This window comes from Tursiops truncatus, chromosome 13, assembly GCF_011762595.2.
Source record: "Tursiops truncatus isolate mTurTru1 chromosome 13, mTurTru1.mat.Y, whole genome shotgun sequence".
In the NCBI taxonomy this organism is placed as follows: domain Eukaryota; kingdom Metazoa; phylum Chordata; class Mammalia; order Artiodactyla; family Delphinidae; genus Tursiops; species Tursiops truncatus.
Window position 1 is genome coordinate 70,277,058 of NC_047046.1, and position 20,538 is coordinate 70,297,595.

At 37.5% G+C, this 20,538-nt stretch overlaps 1 long non-coding RNA gene across 1 annotated transcript in view; it reads left to right on the forward strand.

Moving 5' to 3' along the window:
* Window positions 1–480: 480 nt before the first annotated feature.
* The window catches only part of LOC141276210 (uncharacterized), a 164,597-nt gene continuing 144,539 nt past the window's right edge, over window positions 481–20,538 (forward strand). Inside the window, exons 1-3 of the long non-coding RNA XR_012325422.1 lie at window positions 481–602; window positions 12,426–12,617; window positions 18,605–18,729. This is a non-coding gene — a long non-coding RNA (uncharacterized lncRNA). The remainder of the gene's footprint in view (window positions 603–12,425; window positions 12,618–18,604; window positions 18,730–20,538) is intronic.

Sequence of the window (20,538 nt, forward strand, 5' to 3'; positions counted from 1 at the left end):
TCATGATTTATTCAGGCCCATTCAATCAGATACGGCAGAGGCAGGGCTTAAGCCTGGATCTTTTCATGGTCAGTTCAAGCATTCTTCCCATTGATAACAATCCTCTCTCTAGTACTTCCCGTTAGGTGCAGGCTCTAACTCACTCAAAAGCTATGAGGCAGGCTGAACCAGTTCTGGAAGCAGAGTTAACGTGTTGTGGTAGCAAAAACACTGGATTTAGTCATACGTCTATTTTGAGTTCTGGAGATTCTACTAACTGGCGTGTAGCATTGCCTTTCTCTTCTGTAGAATAGAGTTGCACTAAAACTCATCTGCCCAGGCAGGGATTGTTTCTCAGCCCCATCCTCTTGTGTCCTGGTGGGGTTCGTGTCACTTGTTCTACCCATAGAATATCAGCAGAAGCTGTGTGTATCACTTCTGAACCAAGGACCTTAATGCATGAATGCTTATTTCACTTCCCCTTTCCCCATCTGCTTACAGGTGGCAGAAGCTTTGAAGACTAGAGGAAGGTGAAGTCACAGATTCAAGGAGGCTGGATCTCTGAATCACCACATGGATGACTCTCTACCCCACCTTTATGGGGCTGCAAGATAATAAAAGAAGTAAGATCTATTATATTAGGTTTCTGAAATTTTGGCATTTGTTTGTTACAGTTGCTAGCCTTCCCCTAACTAATATACAAGTTTTAGGCCTTTTAATGTGTCATTCACTCTTCTGTGCTTCAGTTTCCTTATCTGAAAAGTGGATGCTAGTCCCGAGAGTCATACAGGATTATTGTAGGTCTCCAGTGAGATATAAGAAGGAAGTGCTGGATAAACTGAAGCAAATTGAGGGCAGCCACTTAGAGCTTCACAACTTAAATATCCTCCTAGCAATTAAAGGAAGCAAATGGGAATCATTCTGCAGCTGCCACCAAAATTGAATCAACTTTAGCGTTTAACCACACCATTCTCCCTCTGTAATTCCTTAAGCTTTATGTCCGCTTCCCACTAGTGACACCTCTTCAGTCAATCAATTAGTCAATCAGTCAAACCAACGAATAATTAATCTAAAGCTATTTGGTAACTGCCATGCTCAGGGCATGCAGTTAAGCCATTCCTGAGTTTTATGCATTTAATTCCAATGATTAATATTGACCTTGATGTCTATTACCCTGTTTATGGAGAAAGGAAAGGCATACAAAAAAACAAAATAAAATTTGCCATAATCCCACTTCGGTGATAATCACATACAGATAAATATTTTTCAAGCCTTTTGTTTTCTATATGTATGTAAATTTTTAATTAAAAAAATGGGAACCATGGTCTACATACAGCTTTGTAAAATTTTTTTTCACTCAAAATATGGAAAAAATTTTCAAGTCAATAAATAAAGAACTATGTAATCATTTTTAGTAGTTATGAGGATTTTGCTGTATAGATATTTGATTATTTATTCAACCAATTGTGACAAACATTTAGGTCACTTAATATTTTTCAAGATTATAAATAACATTGCAACATTATTTTTTGTATACATATACAGATCTTTGGCATATTTGTTTGTTTATTTTCCTAGGAGAAATATCTTAACATTTGCATTTCTGTATCAAAATACAGGCACCTTTTTAAGGTTTTTCATTCAGAGTGCCCCATTACTTCAGAGACATTTTTATCCTATTTTCCAATAAGGCTATTTACATTTTTATTTTAAAATCCTTTGTATATAAAAAAATGAAATGGCTATTATTACCCTGTGCAGGGTTATTTGTTCCGGCCCTAACATCTTAAAAATGTCCCAAGGTGTCCTCATTTTCCTGTTATTATTCTTCACTTCCCTGTCAATGTCTGCTCCTCCTTCAAGAACTGAGCCCTCGTGCTGCTACCTAGCTGCTGATAGGTGTCAACAAAACCTGTGCACACAGGCCCTACCCCATACTCCATACAAACTTACTCTTTGGCTCTTTATTTATTTCTATCTTCTTCTCCATCAAAGCTGTAATGCCTGTGGTGAAGATTTATCTCATCTAATCTTTAGAGGGATATTCTTTAATTTAGGTAATTCACATGAAATGAATGTCAGATAATTGTCTTCATGGGCTACCCACCAGACTATAACCCTGGTAAAGGATCATTTCACTACAGACTCTTTTCGGTGGAAGACTTCTAACTCTTAGTTCTGGATACCAAGTGCTAGCTGTACAACAAGGTCTTCTTTTAACTATTTTGGAACTTATATTCATGCCATTGGTTGCCTTCCAAGCTACAAAAAAAAAAAAAAGGAAAAGGAAGAAAGAAAGGAAGGAAGGAAGGAGGCAGGGAGGGAGGGAGGGAAGGAAGGAAGAAAAAAATCCCAGCAGTTTCCTTTCTGAGTGGCTACTTATTCAGTTTTATAGGTTAGGACAGCCCTAATCAATAAATATTGCATTGATCACTTGAAGCAATTTTTGTGATGTAGAGGTTATGATCAAGATGATCATTAATACTGAGCTTCCATTACATATGTGACAGTTACTTCTCTTCCAACAAACAAAGAAAATACAGTCTAGCACTCATGAATTTTATAATTCAAATGAAACAACATGGATAATAAATACAGAAAATGGTATAGGAAAAAGGTTAAGTATATTCAAAACTAACATGCATAAAACATCTCGACTGCCATATTTCACTGGCTGAACTGCATATCGACTGTTTCTTGGTGTGAAAATGCACTCTAGTGCAACTTACTGAGTTATATCATGCTTGCTACCTGGAAAGTAAAAATGAATTAAAGATGTCTTAGTATTTCTTTCCATCAGTCTCTAGGTAAATATAATTAAATGAGAGTATAGGAGTGGACTGTAGTCTTATTTATATTCTGAGTATAAATATGATTCGAAGTAGACATGACTGTGGACATCTGTCAAACTGACATGACTTGGCAGAAAAATGTAAACAGCTCTGTTCTTTATTTCCCCCAGCTTTATTGACATATCAATATAATGGACATATAACATTGTGTAGGTTTAAGGTGTACAAAGAGATGATTTGATACATGTGTATATTGCAGAATGATTATCACAATAAGGTTAGTTAACACATCTATCACCTCACGTAATTTCCCTTTTTTGTGGTGAAAACATTTAAGATCTACTCTCTTAGCTATAGTAACAATGCTGTGCACTAGATCCCCAGAACTTATTAATCTTATAACTGGAAGTTTGTACCATTTGACCAATACCTCCCCATTTCTCCCCACCCACCAGCCCTTGGCAATGAGCAATCTACCCTCTGTTTCTATGAGTTCAGCTTTTTTAGATTCCACATATAGATGAGATCATACAATATTTGTCTTTCTCTGTCTGACTTAGTTGACTTAGCTTAATGCCCTCAAGTTTCATTCATGTTGTTGCAAATGGTAGGATTTGCTTCTTTTTTATGACTGAATAATATTTCGTTGTGTTTTTGTGTACGTACACGTATGACTGAATAATATTCCGTTGTGTGTATTTGTGTACGTATGTGTATGTACATACGTATGTGTGTACGTATGTATGTATGTATGTATCTATCAAGCATTTTCTTTATCCATTCATCTGTCAGTAGACACTTATGTTGTTTCTTTGTTTCTATGTCTTTACTGTTGTGAATAATGCTGGAGTGAACATGAAGGTGCAGATGTCTCTTCGAGATGGTGATTTCACTTCCATCAGATGTATACCCAGAAGTAGGATTGCTCAATCATAAGACAGTTCTATTTTTAATTTTTTTAAGAACCTCCATACTGTTCTCCACAGTGGCTGCACCAATTTACATTCCCACCAAGAGTGCACGAGGCTTCCCTTTTCTCCACACCCTCACCAACACCTGTTTTCTCTTGTCTTTTTGATAATAGGCATTCTAACAGGTGTGAGGTGATATCTCACTGGAGTTTTTTATTTGCATTTCCCTGATAATTAGTGGTGTTTAGCACCTTTTTCATGTACCTATTTACTGTGTGTCTTCTTTGGAAAAATGTCTGTTCAGGTCCTTTGCCCATTTTCTTGATTATTTGCTTTTTTCCTATTGAGTTGTATGTGTTCCTTATATATTTTGAATATTAACACCCTATCAAATGTGTGGTATGCAAATATTTTCTCCCATTCCAAAGGTTGCTTTTTCATTTGGTTGATTGTTTCTTTTGCTGTACAGAAGCTTTTTAGTTTGATGTAGTCCTACTTGTTGATATTTTCTTTTGTTCTTTGTGCTTTTGGAATCATTTCCAAAAACTCATTGCCAAGACCCACATCAACAAGTTTTTCCCTATGTTTTCTTTTAGAAGTTTTATGGTTTCAGGTCTTAAATTTACATCTTTAATTCATTTTGAGTTGTTATGAGTAGCATAAGACAGGGATCCAATTTCATTCTTTTGCATGTGAATATCCAGTTTTCCTGAAACCACTTATTGAACAGACTGTGCTTTCCCCATTGAGTGTTCTTGGCTCCCTCATCAATTATTAGTTGATCGCCCATGCATGAGTTTATTTCTGGGCTTTTGATAATGTTTCACTGGGTCTATCTGTCTGTTTTTATGCCATACCATTTTGGTTACTATTGCTTGGTAATTATAGTTTGAAATCAGGAAGTGTGATTTCTCCAGTTTTGTTCTTTTATCTCAAGATTGCTTTGGCTGTTCGGGGCCTTTTGTGGTTCTGTATGAATTTTGGCATTATTTTTATATTTTTGTAAAAAATGCCATTGACATTTTGACAGGGTTTAAATTGAATCTGTACATGGCTTTGAGTAGTATGGACATTTTAACAATATTAATTCTTCCAATCTATAAACACAGGATATCTTTCCATTTATTTGTGTCTTCCTCAATTTTTTTCAACAATGTCTTAAACATTTCTGTTCTTAATTGTCAAGGAATCCCTTAGGGTACTTAACCTGTTTGCAATATTTGTAGGTTATTTTACAGGGTATTTATTACTAAACATTATTACTAAGAAATCAACCTAATTCATAGCTTTTAGCTTTGTGAGTTCTGCTGTGTCTAGCCTGGGTGAGAGATAATTGGAAATTTGGATATTAAAATATAAAATAATTCATTTGACATTATAATAATGAAAGTAATCAGATGGGCACATTTGGCTCTCAAATATATCATAAGAGCTTTTATATCATGTAGGATATTAGCATCATTATTAATACCATTTTTAATAATGGAAAAAGCAAGTCAGAGATTGTGGTAGCAGCCATAGAATACTAATACAGATTTTAGTACCTACCTTAAAGTGGCATGCTGACGTATCAAATACCTAAAAATGAGGAAGTGGCTTTGGAATTGAGCCATGGGCAGAGGCTGGATGAATTTTGCGAAGCATGATAGAAAAAGCCTAAATTGCTTTTAACAGAGTGTTAGTAGAAATATGGATGTTAATGATGCTGCAGTTGAGGTCTCAGAAGAAAGTGAGTAGTAGAGAAAGCATATTTCCCCTTAGAGAATTTGTAAATTGTCATGAACAGACTGTTGGTAGAATTATGGATATTAAAGGCACTGTTGGTATGGGCTCAGAAGGAATAGGAACATGTTATTGGAAATTGGAGGAAAGGAAATTCTTTTTTATATAGTGGCAGAAAGCTTAGGAGAATTGTGTCCTGCAGTTATGTGGAAAGCAGAACTTGTAAATGATTAACCTAGATGTTTAGCTGAGATTTCCAAGCGAAGTGTTGAAGGTGCAGTCTGGTTTCTTCTTACTGCTGATAGTAAAATGTGAGAGGAAGGAGATAAATTGAGGGAAGACTGATAAACAAAAAGTAACCATGACTTGAGAAACATTCAGCCTACCCAGATTTGCAAAAGGTGCTAAAATTAATAGATTCACTGTCAGGAAACTGCAGTAGGAAAAAAAACTGAGATGTGATAGGAAAACCTTTTGCTAAAATCAGAAAGATCAGAAGGTCAGAGTATTCATTCACACAAAAGGCTCTTTGAAAAAATTAAATATGTGATCCCTAGATTCCCTCAGTCAGCTCAGCAGAAACCAAAATAGAGATGAGATTATCTAAGACAAACCTGTGTAAAAGCTTCTTGTCTAATTGAATGACATACACAGGAGACCCACAAAGTTCTTGATAATTTTATATCAGTAGAAACAATGTCAGCTTGAACTGAAAGGGACAGATAAAATACAAAATGAAAAAAGGTTACTGAATCCTCAAAATTCTATAGGCAGGAAATGGGTTGCTAGAACTACTCAGCTACAAAACCTGTGCTACTTTTCATAAAAACTCAAAGCTTGTACCTGGTTTTCCTACATCAGTCAGTTTAATTTTGATCACTTGGGGTGTGCCACTCCTTAGCTTCAAAATTGATCACAACTTCCAGACATGTCCTCATGCCATTTACCACACAAGGTTATTTATTTACCAAATAAACTCCTCTCTTCCCCACTCCAAAGTCACACTTAATAAATTCTTTCTTGAGATAGTAATAAAGCTCTTTAAAATTCTAACATTCTTGTCACTCTAAGGAAGTATACACCCTGAGGCCAGGAATAATACCTTACTTATTTTTTCTTTAACAGTACTTGATTGAGGTATAATTTACAAACAGTAAAATGTTAAATGCACCTCAGTAATTTTTTACTTACAGCCATCTCCTAGATCAAGATAAAGAAAATTTCTGTAAGCTCCAGAGTTTCCTTGTGGACTCATAGGCAACCATCATTTTGATTTCTATCCCATATAATCGGTCTGTTCTTAATAGGAAAATGAAATCGTACAATAGGTGCTCTTTTGTGTCTGCCTTCTTTTGCTGAGTATCAGCCGCAGTTGGGCCTCATTCAGCAGAGCTCTCTCATCTGACCTCCCGTACAGGTACTATGGCTTTCTCATTACTGTTGTGTTTTTTTCCCCCTAATTGTCAAGATCCCATTAAATTTTCCAGGCTAAAGAAACTGTAAGACAAATCCCTTAGATTACCTTGGGGTTTGTAAAAATGAAAAGTTGAAAACATGTTTGCATTAATTCTATTTTTTTTTTTACTGCCCTAGAGCTGCTTCCTCACTTTATAGTTGAAGAGAAATCTAAAGTTACAGAAAGCATATAAGATGATAATTGACATAGATGATTTATTGTCTTTTTGTCCCTTTAACATACACTGTATTTTATTTTAAATAGCATGTCATAATTAATTTCTTTATATTTTCCTAGTAAATACTAACAACTTTATCTTAAACCCATCAACAAAATTTGTTTTTGAGAGGTATCTCTATATCTCCCTCTGTATTTATAGCAAATCCATGCAATATGCAACAACTGGGTCCCTCAAAGTGCCTGGATAAATGTTTGTTTTTCTGAAATGGGAAATGACTTTTTCCCCCCAAAGGACCTTATGCTTTTTTCTTTTTTTTTTTAAGTAGCTGACTTAAAACTGGAGAGCCTATAAGGCTCAACAGAGTGTGAAAAGACTCTGTGAAGAAGAAGGGAATAAAGAACAATGTTCAAGTGGTTATTTATTATTTTTTAAAGTAGAATATTCCACAGACTTTAAAAAATTTTTATCGGAGTATAGTTTATTTACAATGTTGTGTTAGTTTCAGGTATACAGCAAAGTGAATCAGTTATACATATATCCATTCTTTTTCAGATTCTTTTCCCATATAGGTTATTACAGAGTATTGAGTAGAGTTCCCTGTGCTATACAGTAGGCCCTTATTAGTTATCTATTTTATATATCATAGTGTATATATGTTAACCCCAATCTCCTAATTTATCACTCTCCCCCATGTTTCCCCTTTGGTGTCCATAAGTTTGATTTTGAGATCTGTGAGTCTGTTTCTGTTTTGTAAATAAGTTCATTTGTATCATGTTTTACTAGATTCCACATGTAAGTGATATATGATATTTGTCTTTCTCCATCTGACTTACTTCACTTAGTATGATAATCTCTAGGTCCATCCATGTCGCTGTAAATGGCATTATTTCATTCTTTTTTTATGGGAGTAATATTCCATTGTATATATGTACCACATCTTCTTTATCCATTCCTCTGGTGATTACATTCCTAGGTTGCTTCCATATCTTGGCTCTTGTAAATAGCGCTGCAATGAACATTGGTGTGCATGTATCTTTTTGAATTACGATTTTCTCTGAATGTATGCCCAGGAGTGGGATTGTTGGATTATATAGTAGTTCTATATTTAGTTGTTTAAGGAACCTCCATACTGTTCTCCATAATGGTTGTACCAGTTTACGTTCCACGGACTTTGGATGCTCAAAAGGAGTCTGTCAGTTTTTCCTTTGTACGCCTACCAAAAACATAAGAGACATGTTAAAAAGAAGTTAGATGTAAGAAGCCAGGGATATATTACTATGTATGGACACTGAGAAAAATTAGAATAAAGGAAAGAATAATCTGTCTTACTTTTCTCCTGCAATATCTCTGTTATTATGAATTTATTTACTTCTTGACCATTTATTAGACATTGCCATGTGATAAAGAAAGATATGCTGATAGTTAGGTCCATTTTCATCGATTTGTAAGAGGAGAACAGAAGTATTAGAAAGGCCCAAAGTATTAGAAGGCAGATCACTTTATGAATTATCACATCTAATATAAACTGACTTTTTGGTAACTCTTGACCTGAGACAAGCCTTCTCCATTCCAGCTGCTGTGTCATGTGGGCAGGTGAGGGTAATGTATTTTTACAACATGATAGGTCCTGTGACTACAATTCCTTGATGTTACCATAAATAAAAGTATGTTTAAGTGAGGAAGGACAGAGAGAAGCAGAGGCCTCTGGAGAAGACAGGGTGACTGTATAGAGATCGTGAAGGAGGTGAGGGAGGGTTCTGTGAGCTTGGAGTGGTATTCCTCACGGAGGGGAGGCATCTCAGGCCAGGAATCATGAAGACAAGTCTGCAGGCATGATGAGAGTGTCTGGAGAAGTGGAGAGGACTGTCTTCTCTGTGATACAGTATGGAAGAGGGTACTTCAGTCAGGCATTGCTGCTGCTGTCCTTAAAGTCATGTTTTATTCTGGCTCTCAAGGTAATACACACTGTCACAGGAAACAGAGAGAGGTAAATTTGCTAAGAGCAGATATCAAGTGTTCTCACCACACACACACACACACACACACACACACACACACACACACACAAATGGTAACTATGTGAAGTGATGTATATTCATTATCCTGATTGTGTTAATCATGTCACAATGTAATACATATGTGAAAACATCCTCTTGTACATCTTACATATATACAATATTTATTTGTCAGTCATTCCTCAATAAAACTGGAAAGAAAAGGATATACAGATAAGTATAGACTAATATAAAACAATTCTTAGGAATATTCAAGAATGTATAGGAGAAGATCCCGTGTTCCAAAGAAATGAGTTACATAATCAATAGCCCAGCATATGCCCACTGTTCCTTTTTGCTCTGCCCTTTGGGATGGAGATCACATAAATGTGCATCTTTTCTCACTGTTGTGGCCTCTCCCGTTGCGGAGCACAGGCTCCGGACGCACAGGCTCAGCGGCCATGGCTCACGGGCCTAGCCGCTCTGCGGCATGTGGGATCTTCCCAGACCGGGGCACCGAACCCGTGTCCCCTGCATCGGCAGGCAGACTCTCAACCACTGCGCCACCAGGGAAGCCCAATGTGCATCATTTTAGTATCTTTTTCTCAGATTCTGTGTAGTCCCAATCCCATTGAGAATAATGAAGCAGCCTTCTACATTCATTACAGCAAGTGGCCATTCCAAAGAATAGGGCTTACTGAGAAGCTTCAGGACCTCTGATTTGGGGGCCAGCCTTTCAAGTCTTTACTCAAGTTGCTTTATTGTAGTCTTTCTTGAGGCATTCACCAAATTAAAAGAAAACAAAACAGAACAAACCTAGCTATTGTCTTCCAGAGGAAATCTTCTCACAGATTTTGAATATGTTCTCTTTCTATCCAAGAGCAAATGAAGAGGGGGTTAAGCAGTCTATAAGGCCTTATAAAAACTAGTTTCCCTTTTGAAAAAATGTTATATTCCTCTGATAGAGTAAGTGGAGCTGCAGTTAAGGGTTTAGTATTGTCTAGCCAGGCTGAAAAATATAAATCCATTTCACTTTCTAACATATTTTCTATGTCCCAAAGTTTTGAGTTTAGAGCAGGAGGTGGAAAATCACAGCCTGTTAAAGAATCCTTCATTACCAGAGGATTATTTTATATATATATATATGATATTATATCTATGAATTTATATATATATATATATGTATATATATATATAACTTGTTATATATTTTAACAGGGTAGGAGATATTATTTTCTTAGAAAATGAAAGTCCTTTTTTTTAAAACACTGTCTGGCTTGAATCTAAATTTTTAAATAGCTTACATTTGAACTTCTACTGATAGATTTCATTTCACTGGGACTTTTCAGTAAATACTCATTCTTTGTTTTCTGAGAACTTTTATAACTTGGTATTCCTGTAGTTTCTGTAAAGCTCTGAAATAAAGTTCTGAGATTTGGAGACTCAATTGAATCAACAGCCTAGAGCTCTGGTGATATACTCCAGGGAGCACTTTTATTTTATTGGAAGGCATGACTTTTCTACAGACAGTTTCTCTGTCTGCATATGTATCTATTCGTGTGGCATGTGGCACCTTGAATATATAGGGCTACCTCATTACCATGGGTTACCAGTGAGAACATTACATTGAGCTGAATCTTTCTTTTTTAATATTCTGTCTGTAAGTCGTATCCTGGGAGATCACAAGAGAATAGAAATGGACTAGTCTGGCACAGATTGTCTCATGTTTTTAATGGTCATTTTATATGTATATGTAACCAGTGGGACAAATAGCAAAATGTCAAAAAACACCATATGTCTCAATTGAAGAAAAAATAGGTTAGTGGGCTCAGCTTCTCCCTGTGACCTACTTCCCATAGGACGTGTCTTTGGGTTCTCTTTGTGACAATACACTGGACACGGTTCTTCCAGGATTCTGCAGTTAGGAACATAGCAGATGGTAATTAAAGACTGTGGGTGGACATTGGTCTTCTCTCTGTAATAAGAATTTTAACGTAGAAAAGGTATGCTATTTAGGTTGATTGTTCCACTTAATGAGAGAGAATTTAGCCGTTTTTTATTCTCATGAGTGTTTGTATGGAATAGAAATACTCTCATGGCCTGGGAGTAGAACCTTTCTGAATAAAGTAGAGAGGACTAAGGACCATATCATAGAAAAGCAGAAATTACTTCTTTGGCAATTTGTATGCATGTAGCTCTCCATTATTCGTGAGCTGCTTCTTTAGTTTTGAATGATCAGTGTCTTTGCTGTTCCTTCTTCTCCCTTCTGCTTCCACCATGTTGGCATTTCACTGCTCATTAATAATTGTGGGAAGAAAAAAGGGAATACATTAACTGATGATTGCATCAATCAATACATAACTTTCCACTGGTATAAAAGTCCTGGTGGCATTTTTAAAAGGCTAAACTACCAGTGGCAGGTGGGGTGGGTTTGTGGTTATTCTTGCCCATCAGCAGAGCATGTGATGGTCCTCTGGCTTTCATGTGGCAAAATTCACACCCCAAATGAATAGGAAATAGATATTATAGATCTTTGAAATTTCTGTTTTGGAGAGAGACGTGAGAAACAATTTTAGGAGAGCAAAGACAGACTTGAGAGTTTTTCGTTATGTGTTTTATGCCTAGCTCCAGTGTCAGTATTGTGTACACACAGGTGGATAATGGCTGTGTGATGGCAGAATAGAATTAGACTTAGACAAGGGTCACCTCACCAACATATTTGTTATGAACTGTTGTGTTCTATCAGAGCCCAAGAAGCCTTCTCAGACAACCACGATGTAGGTCTAGCACATGGATTAATAGAACAGTCAGTGTGCTCAGGCCAGCCTCCTGGCCTTGTCCATTTAAATGGATGACTTGGGGTGAACTGGCTAGCCTGATTTAAGATTCTCAAATTCTTTGAGCACCATGTGTTTCTGCCCTTGCATGGGATCAAGAATCTCTACAAACCTGTTATGTTGTAGGTTACAGTTTATGCTAGAAACATAAAGATGTATAAAATACCTGGACAGGCAGATTATCGATTGGAGTAAAAAAACATATAATTCTAAGAAAGCTAAATAACAAATCAAGTGCCAAGACGGTGACACAGACATCACAGGCTGGCGGAATGCCTTGAGAGGAAGAGAGAGAACTTGAGTTAGGCCTGAAAGGAGGACTAATGGGAAAGAGGAGGGAGCATTCCAGGCAAGAGCAGCAGGCACAGTAGCCCATACGTGGGAAGGGACATGTCAGTTTTGGGAAGGAAAGGGATCCCCTAGGCTGAGTAGAGTAGAGAGCTCACAGAGGTGATAGGTCAGGAGTGGTAAGAAGGCAGAAGATCTTGACTGCCTACGGTGTTGGGCTTTGCTCAATAGACAGTGAGTATCATTTTTTTTTTTGTTTTTGCAGTACGTGGGCCTCTCACTGTCGTGACCTCTCCCGCTGCAGAGCACAGGCTCCTGACGCGCATGCTCAGCAGCCATGGCCCACGGGCCCAGCCGCTCCGCGGCATGTGGGATCTTCCCGGACCGGGGCACGAACCCATGTCCGCTGCATAGGCAGGCGGACTCTCAGCCACTGCGCCACCAGGGAAACCCGACAGTGAGTATCTTGAAGAGAGTTTACAATTGATTCTAATGTTGGAATCTTTTTTTCTTTCTCTTTCAAAATAAGATATATATATATATATATATCCTTTAGGTCAAAGAATGTGGCAGTGGTTATGAGAAATGAGTCAACTGACTGTTCCCAGTACTAGAGCTTAAAACAGATCGTCCAGCATCATCAGTCAGTCTGTCATGCCCAAAGAGGTGGAGCCAGCAGGCACACCTTTGGTCTATTACTTCCAGAGCTCAAGCTTAACCACTGCCTTGTACCACAAAGCTATGCCAGCTAGAGAAGCTGGGATGGAAGGAACTATCCAGAGGGGATTAGGTTATGGGACAAATTGCATTTCATCTTCTTCATTATTACTAATAAGCATGATGTTTGTCTTGCTACCTTCCTTGTGGGCTTTATAGTCTTCAACACGCTTTCAAGTATGTTATATCTCTTGATCCCTGAAACAGCTCTGTTAAGTAGGCAAGAATTTTAAATTATAAAGTTATTTCTGGGCTCCCAATTATCTGTGCAATTAATCCTGGTTGCATATGCAGTACTCTCATTTGTGTTGTCGTAAAAATTATAATGAACAGTTTTCCCTTCCTTTTTCCCAAAATAGTTTAAAATTCAGGACAGGTTGTTGAAATTCTCTTCAAAAGAGTGGGCTTATTTTAGCATTGCTTTTTTCCCTCAGATTTAGATCCCTCATTCCACATCAAAATAAAAGCTTGGATGCCACAAAAAATCATTTAGAACAAGGCACTGTGTCTTTAACACTCCTTAATTACAGCTGGATAAGGTGATGCACTTGGAAATCCTTGGAGAGTAGGCAGGTGATCTGCTACATGTGTTTATTTATCTAAAACAATTTAGCAATTTACAACCGTATCAACTCTAGTTCGCCTGTTGTGGGGCATTTTCCAGAACTCTTTGATTTGGTTGGTCTGCATCAGATTTTCTTTTCACATCAACTTATCCTCCAAGCAGTATAACTTTTGTTGTTCTTGTTCCCGAGCCCAAAGTTGCCCACACCCCTTGAGTGGATTAAAGATAATGCTGTAAAACACACATTTAAAATTTCAGTCTGCTGCAGACTAACTTCATTGGTATGAAACTTGGACCTCTTCTTTTTAAACACTATTAAATATTCTCTTCATTTTCAAGACAAATATGAATAGAAACACAACCAAACATGTACTGTATTAAAATCATTGATTCACAATATTTAAATTTTCAGCTAGCCTCCAATTAGCAGGCTTTCCAATATTTGAACAGAAGACCATTTTAATGTAATTACAAACACATTTTAGGCATCTAAATTTTTTGCATAATTAGTTCCCTATTAAACTATTTATGTAGCCCTTTTTCCATCAGAAACAGAGAAAGCAGAACAATTTTATTCCTTACTGTTACAATAATTAACTATGCAAGTAGAACAGCATATTAATAGAGTATAATTTGTTTACATTTAAAAGAAAATTGTGTTAGATTAGCATAGCAAAAGACTATTTCCATATCCAGGCAGTAATATGCAGGCCTAATAGCAATTTACAGTGTAGTTAAAGAATATTATTAATAAAGTAATACAGTGTAATTCTGTTTGCCCCACCATATTTCACAATGTCCTTAATTACAGCTAATTCCGTGGAGACTAATTTGGGGGTTATTAAGCAGTAGACACAGGAATCTTAAATACAACCTTTGCTAATAATGAATCTAGAAGTTACCATAGAACTTGTTCTTTTAAAACATAGGTACAAGATGAGTATTTGTATTTTCTCCCCAGGGTGGAATCTATAAACATACACGTATGTAATTGATATCTAAAAACAAGCTTTTCTGGATCCAGTGTTTTGTTAACTACTCAATGAGAGGCTTACTGTAAATAAATATAGTTCAGGTAAGATGGGATAGAGATTAGCAATTAGGTAACAATTTAGATTGGTAATTCTTTTAGGTGAAAATTTTCATTTATTAATGGCTTGATTTTTTTCAACCAAAGGAATGATGGAAGTGACTATACTATGTGGTGTGCTCGTGTTTTTCCCTGAATGGAAGTTAGTAATACCTCCTGCATTTCACCCGTCACTGTGCTCAATGCTTTATATGTACATAATCTTCAGTCCCCAAGGTAACCCTGTAATGTTGGTCATGTTTAATCCATTTTCCAGATGAGGAAACTGAGTCTTATTCCAAGGGGTTCACTAGAGACCACACAATTAGGAAGCAGTCAGAGAAGAGTCTACCCAAGACGTAGTATATCCTCAAAGCTCACACTCTCCAGATGTCACGCTGTTTCCCTTTTAGGATATACACGCTTGATCTTTCACAAGTGGGTTGAAAACCAATACCCTAAGTTTTGTTGCCCTTTTGGTAGCACTTCAATATATGCCCCTAGTTTTGAACTGGATGTGTATAGATGTCAAAGTGGATAATAACAAGTCTAAAAACTGTGTAAAATTCAATACAGGCAAAAGTATGATTATGTTCAGATTTCTCCTTTAATACATCTATTTATTGATACTTGTTTCTTTTTTTAAAGAAAACATGGGTGATGCATGTGCATAAAATTGCTCTATTAACTCCAAGGGGTGGGATTCCAGTTTTGCTTTTGCCTATTACAAAAGTGTCATTGTACTCCCTACTTTGTTTCAACAGAAAGAACAGGTATCTGATAGTGCTTTGGATCGGGTTGGCGGCAGCCTCTCTGGTACTGGGTTATCTACTGAGCTCCTGGGGCTGCGGCCCCTACCAAATCCAACCTTCTAGTTCAAGCCAAAATGTGGAGGCCTTGCAAGACTCTTGGGAGCACAGATGCTTGTATTTCCCTCCCTCTCTTAGACTGATAAGATATTCCATCACTTTGATAGTGAAAGTGTTGTCCCAAATAAAGGCAGGGTCTATTCTCTGACTGCAGCTATTAAGCTGGAATCTTATCAGTCACAACGGGGGCAGGAGACCCACCAGCTCTCATCCTGAGTTAATCAAATTAGAAGGTATTTGTCATTCTCTCCCTAGCTAGCAGGAAAGTAAGTTTCACTGAAGCATTTGGGTCACACCCTTGGTATCTAAGAATGACCTCCCTGTAAGATAAATTTACAGTATTCAGTTGCTTTGGAGCATTACCTTTTGAATACGTTTCTGCGTAGAGTGAACCTGTTTAAGGCAGCTTTAATATTTTGTAAACGGCTTTTCCACTTTCAGGATCAGCATCCGCGTTGTCACATGGGAACCCTGGCAAAGTCGCCCCTCATGTCAGAGGAGAACCTGGAAAAAAACTGGATGAATGTTTTCTCAAAAGCAATCACTTTGATTTTTTTCAAGTGGGTCTTGTTTTCACTGTAAAATAGTGTCCAGTTCTGACAGGCGTTAAGCAGTAGTGGCAGCCTTATCTTGAACGGAAACAACAAGATTAATCAGCCTCCAAAATGACTGGTTTCTACAAAGGTGTTTTTCCCATTCACTTTTTTTCTGTCCTTTTTACCAATGACTTTGCAGCTGTTTCTCAGGTCCGGCCAAGTTCTTGCTTGTTTTTCTTTTTATGCAGTTGACTATCTGGGACTCACATCTTCCTGTAGCAATACTCCTGAAACAAGCTCGACGCCCTTGGTATGCTCTCAGACATTCAACCCATGAAGAAAAGCCTCCTACAATTTCCATGTGGTACAGACTTGGAGCATTTCATTCTCAAGTTCTGCTGTCTGTACTTAGGTGCAGGGTTTCAGAGGATTTGAATGTGGGAGAGATTCACAGGTTAATTGAAGAACCAGCAAATCGTATGACGGGCTCTTTCCAAGTTGATATTCTCCATCTCACACCTGGACTACACATGATTTTCATGGCCATTTGATAACGTTTGGAAAATTGCTCCCCTCCAAAGAAAAAATCAAAAAACAAAACAAACAAACCTACCAGAAGAGAAATTCAGTGGCCCTCTCTACCATTGATCCCTTTATTTCCTCTTTTGTTGATTCTATAAGAAAGAAGCTACATGAGTGCTTCGTTTTCATTTTAGAATTAAAATTCAGAATATGATGAAATTATCTCTGTGTTACATTAGTGCACATGTCTGAGGCTTTTCAGGTTACAGACGGCCCAAATTTGACAATTCTAAAAATATTCATACTGATCATTTCCGTTTTTCCCATATTTCTGACTTCCTGAAAAAGAAACCATCATTATAATGGCGGACCCAGATGAGCCTGAGAAGTTCCTGAGCTTATGGAACTCTACTACCCTGAGGGTTGTTGGGAAGTCTGTACTTTCGTTTTTATTCATTTTATTTTTTTACATTTTTCCGCCCTTCTGTCCAAAGTTGCCTAGTCAAATATAATCTTTGTGCTCACAAATAAATTCAAATGGCTTGCTACTGTTTGTCCCAATTTTCATTTGGGCCCTTCGAATCTAGCTTTCTTTTTGTAAAAGCCACATTTTACATTCATAACCATTGCATGTTTTGCTCATTTAACCCTGTTCCCACACTCCACTCCAAATGCATTATGGACTGACCCCACATGTCAGCACTATAGCATTGTACAGTAAATAGAGTGTTTTGCTTCATAAATCAAGCATAGAACTTATAAGCCAACTTCAGCATAAAAAAAGTCACTGAAATAATATGGCCCAGCTGCTGGAGATAGACGTTGTATTCATAAAGCTAGCCTTAAATTACTGACATTGAAATCCATATCTGACAAAGCTCACACTATTTTGGAGGATTCTGAGTAATCCTCATGAAATTCCAAATTTCTCTTTTGTTGTTTTGAAGGAGATTCATTTTTAAAAGGAAAGAGGGTTAGATTTTGTTCTCTCTGCAGTATCTTTGATGGTATCAGAAAGGTGTACTGAAGTGGCTGGTTCATCTCATTATGGAAGTCACTTTGCAAATCATCTATTTTTTCTTTGGGAACCTGCTCTCTAGGGCTTAGTACTCTTATTTTTATTGTGTCCATCAGCAGTAAAATGCAAAGGTGATTTGGAAAACTCAGGTTTGGATTTCTCTCCCATCTAAATCAGATCCAACACTAACATCTCATCGAGGGCACCCAAAGATAGGAGCTAGTCTTATTTCAAGCAGCAATTTGTATTTCTGTGTTGGAAAAAAAAAAAAAGAAAGTCTAAAAGCCCCACAATTGGCAGGACTTCCTGCTTTCCCTGTTCTCTGTTCATCTCTCCTTATAGATAGAAATTTTAGCATTCAAAATTTAAAAATATGCCACCTCCCCCCCCCAAAAAAACAGACATTTACAGTGCTCTCTCCAAAAACATGCTTTGAAAATCACCTATAATGGGAACACCTTGTCCATGGTGAATTTTCAGCGTATCAGCTAGTGTAGGCCATAATCTCTTTAGCCAACATGATTTACTGAAATAAATTAAAATCATTTTATTTTCCCATTAAATTTTACTATCCCCACCTCACACACACAAAAAAAATCTGTTTTTTTAAAGCACAAAACCAAATGCTTATAACAAACGTAATTACAATAGTATAAGAATTAACGAGAGATGGGAAAAGCTAATGTCTATATCTTTCGCGCAAGTGGATTAAAACCCATCACCGCTTGTTAAAAGCATTTATCTGCTACCTGTAAAATGAGTTAGACTAGTTTCTTTTTTTTGTTGTTTGTTTGTTTTTAATTTTAATGCCCTTACTACAGGTACTTTCTTTGTTCACCCAAGATAGAAAGTCCAACTTGAATTACGTTCCGGCGTAAATTGTCTTCTGGAATTCAACTACTTCTTTTTGGAAAGTAGCAGTATCTTCAGATTAACCTCAGTTAACACGAATGGACTAAAAAAAATTGTTCAAAAAATTATGTAGTTCAAAAATTGTCAGATTTGTTGAAATGAATAATGTGTTTGGATTTTTGGAAGACCTTTATAAATTTTGAACCTCCTGCAGTTCCATTTGGTGTAAAGAATTATACTATAAACAAGGGACTCCATCTGTACTTTTGAAATAACTATTCGGTTTTCCATTTCAGACAAATTGACATGACAAACTGAAAAGCAGAAGTTGGTGTTCAAAGAAGTTCAAGAGTAAACATTTAGTCAATTCATCTGCTCGGACTGAGAGAGCCTCAGTGGACAGGGGTCCAGGATTCTGAAGGTAGGTTCTCGATTGGTGGTGAAGATTCTCTGTATTCTCTTCCCAGCTGCCTCAGGTCACATGCAGAATGTGAGTCTATTCATAGGGTCCTCACTATTTCTGGGTATTGTGTACACGTCTTGCTACATTTATGAATGAGGAAATAATTTATATTAAAATTTCATATACTACCTTTAGTTTTTTTTTTTTTTTTCTGGTCCTTTTCACTGATGATCTAGACCACTGTTCGGTCTCCGTATTTGACAGAGGGGCTAAGAAATTGCATTTCTGAGAAAAGGAATAAGATACTAATGGCTGTTGGAAACTTCTTTGATAGGGCTCAGCAAGACAAGTTCTAGAAGGCTCTTTTAGTTATATTACTTTCCAGTTCAGCTTGACGGGAAGTTACAGAGCTCCAATACACAGGTTTTGTCATAGGTGCTCTGTGATCTGCTCATAGCACTATCAGCACTTTTTTTCATGTGGGGTGCTGTGCCATTGCTACAGATTTGGGAGGGTGGGGGGATTCTGCTTTGAGCAACTCTGGTTTGAGTCATCCAGTAGGATGAGCCGTTTAAGCAAGAGCTCTTATAGCCTTCTCCAGTTACGGTTTTCAGTGACGTGGTTGCTTACATTTAAATTAATTACAATTAAATAAAAGGAAAAATATAGCCTGCTGCTCTTGTTTGAAGAAGCTGAGAGGTTTCCAGAGGTTTTCTGTTTGAGGGACCCTGAGGTCTGGAGGAGTGAGACATTGAGGCAAGCATCCTGGAGGAGGTTAGGAAGATCACTAATAAGGGGCTTGCATGAGGAACTTCATCAGGCAAAGCTAGACCAGAGATACAATTTTGTGGATATTTTATTATGTACCTATTGACGAATGTCCATAGCTATGTACCTTTGGTTTGGCTGGCAGTCATCCTCATGGTTTCTGGTTGGTCTGATAATGTTTTGCTTTCATAGGTCTCCTGATACTTGACTCTCTTCTCCACTCCCCTCTCTTTTCTCCTTTTTATGATCCTTACAAAGCCATTTTTGTTTGTGTTCTAGGTTGCTTTTCATTTTTTTATTTGTCAGCTCTCTTCGTGGCCAGTCAACTCTACTAGACTTGTTGTGGCAGTCTCTAGAGATGGCTGCCACAAATCCTCCTCTCCCTATATGCACATGACACACCTCTCATTGCAAGCTAAGGTCTAGTTCCCTTCTTCTTGAATCGGGGCTGGCCTTGTGACTTACTTGGCTGATAGAATGTGGAAGAAAAGATATTGTGCTAGCTCTAAGCCCAGCCTTTAAGAGGTCTAAAAGCTTCCTCTTTCCTTTTTGGATCCCAGTCCCATGTAAAAAGTCACACTACCCTGAGACTACCATGTTTTAAGAAAGCCTAGACTTGAGGGAAGAGAGGGAGATACTCAGCCAGCCCCTAGCTGTTTCAGCTGCCATAGCTGACGCATGAGATGGGAGAGTGAAGGAGCCATCTTGGATCTTCCGGTCCCAGCAAACACCATGTGGAGGAGAACAGCTACACAGCTTACCCAGCCTAGACTACGAAATTGTGAGAAAATTTGTCGTTGCAGTTTTAAGCTGCTAAGTGTTGGGGTGTTTTGTTAGGCAGCAATAAATAATTAAAACACCTGCTTAAAACTTGTATCCATAATCCACTGTGATATTTTAGAGCTGTGTGATCCAATATGGTATCGGCCAAATATGGTTGCCTAAATTTAAATTAATTAAAATGAAAGAAAGGAAAAATGCAGTGTCTTGGTTTCACTAGCCACATATGAGCTCAGCAGCTCATATGTGTATCTAATCTGTTCATGGCACGGCTATGGG